This window comes from Camelina sativa, chromosome 7, assembly GCF_000633955.1.
Source record: "Camelina sativa cultivar DH55 chromosome 7, Cs, whole genome shotgun sequence".
Lineage (NCBI taxonomy): Eukaryota > Viridiplantae > Streptophyta > Magnoliopsida > Brassicales > Brassicaceae > Camelina > Camelina sativa.
The window spans coordinates 16,414,131-16,416,522 of NC_025691.1; the positions used below are offsets into that span (position 1 = coordinate 16,414,131).

Genomic DNA, 2,392 nt, shown 5'->3' on the forward strand with positions numbered 1-2,392 from the left:
TGATCTTAGTACACTCTCTCTGGTTAATATATAAGGGATAACATGGTTTAAATATAAGAATATTACATTGAAAATCATATTAAAAGCACTCTAGTAATGTAGATGGTATATTAAATTGATAAATGCATTTTTCTGCTTTCGCATCCCGACGTATCCTCCGAAAGCGTACAAGATTCTTCAAAAGGCGCTGATGGAATTTGGAAAACAGGCCTAGGAAGGACTTCAATAGCATCTATGTTTCCTTCCATCATCTCTACAACTCTGTTCATCGCTGGGCGATCTGATGGAGAACATTGAATACACCACAAACCCACCAATGTCATCTTCTTGATTATCTTCTCATCTTTGCCGTTGATTCTATTGTCGATAAACCTTAATCCAATGTCTCCCTTCTCAAGATCCTTGTATACCCATTCAAGATCGATGCAGAGTTTTGAGAAGGTCTTTCTTTATTCCATGTTGCTCCTATCATCTCAAGGACCAACATTCCGTAGCTATACACGTCTGACTTGTGGGAAGCTCTACCGTACATTTTTGAAAACAGTTCAGGTGCAATATAACCTATTGTACCTCTTGTGTCTAGCAATGACAAGATGCTCTCTTTCTTCTCACAAAGCTTAGCAAGGCCAAAGTCTGAAACTTTGGGACAAAGATTGTCGTCTAGTAGTACATTCTGTGGTTTAATATCAAAATGTACAATCCTTGTTTTGCAGCCATGGTGCAAGTACTCTAAACCACGTGCAACTCCAAGCGCAATTCTTGAAAGTGTTGTACAATCTATATCCATTGAGATCTTGTCTGAGAGGAACTTATCAAGACACCCATTTTCCAGAAATTCATAAATAATTGCTCTCTTGGAACCTTGAGAGCAGAATCCTAGTAGAGTAACAATGTTGACATGAGAAGTTTGACTCATGCTTGCAACTTCATTGATGAAGTCTTCACCATTATCACCTTTTATCTCTTTCAAGACCTTCACTGCAACAAAACGTCCATCACAAAGGGTTCCTTTATAGACAACTCCAAATCCGCCGCTCCCAATCTGTTCCGCGAATGAATTTGTAATTCTCTTCACTTGTGCGTAACTATACTGCTTCAGTGGAATCAGTGAATTGAGTCTTGGTTGTGGAAGTGTCTTGAGGTTTTGTTGACTAAGACCATGCGATGTTCTTCTCTTTCGGAGAATTAGTAGAACCAACGTTAAAACCAGGACCATGAACAGAATAACACCTACTCCTGAACCTATTGTAAGAAGAAAAAAAATAATCATCTCTACAAGATAAAAAAATTTCAGAATTTACTCAGGTATACTTTAGCAATAAGGTCAGGTTAAGCACCTATTATTTTTGCCCCAGCTCCATGAGCGATTCCTGCATCAATGGAACGACACCAAATGAACTCATTACCTAAGTGGTGGTTCATATAAAAAAAACATTAGGAAACTATAAGCAAGAAATGTTACCATTTTTTCTTGAACCGCAAGTACCATTACGTGGTTCATCTACACAATAGCAGATGAATCCACTTGAGGTCTTATTATATCCACAAGCACCCCCAGAACCTATGCACATCTGACATTCTTGGTTAAGACCAAGCTCAAAACCATCTTCAAGAGCGTTTTTTAGTTTAACTGTAGTCGGACCTGTCTGTAGTGTGTCGAGGGAAGGTCCAGATGCGGGAATACTAACGTTTCTTTCGCAAAATCTCCTGAAGTCGTTTAAAGATGAACTGATCCCTTGAAGTAGAGGAGACGAGAGGTTTCTCGTCACATAGTAATTTCTTTTGAGAGTAGTCTTATCATTCGTACAACCAAGCATGCCACCATAAGTATAAACCACCCGTGAAACGTCACAACCGTAAAAAATTGTTATCAAATCGGTGTTGGGAGCAAATGAAAGGATGTTTTCCACGAAGGGAACATTTAAAAGAGCAGAGGGACAAAGATCGTTGATAAGATCGGATCTGGCTAGTCTTATGGTACCAGAGACATAATTAGCGTCCAAGATTCTGAACGTTACAGAGGAGAAACTAACCTCTGCAAATCTTGCGCTACACTCGAGCTTGAACTCTGGGTGGCCGCACTCTTCTCTGCCAGGAATCCAGAATGGGTACAAGAGACCGTTCTGATTACCGCATTTAATCGGTTGACTGCAGTGTCTATAAAGATCATTAGATGAGAAAACACAAGATGGGATAACAAAGAGCATCAATATGATCCTAAGGGATATAGATTTTGTTGGGGATAAAAACAGATTGATCATTGTGCTGCAAGTGAAAAAAAAGAAAGAAAGAAAATGAAGCGTCTTGGTGAAGGTCTTATGTATTGTTAGAAAGAAAGATAGAGATAAGAAGCCAGTGGAATTGTGGAAACGAAACAATATAGCTCACGAAG

General features: G+C 39.1%; 1 pseudogene; it reads right to left on the reverse strand.

The window, feature by feature from the left end:
* On the reverse strand, positions 1-2,392 carry LOC104701279 (annotated as a pseudogene).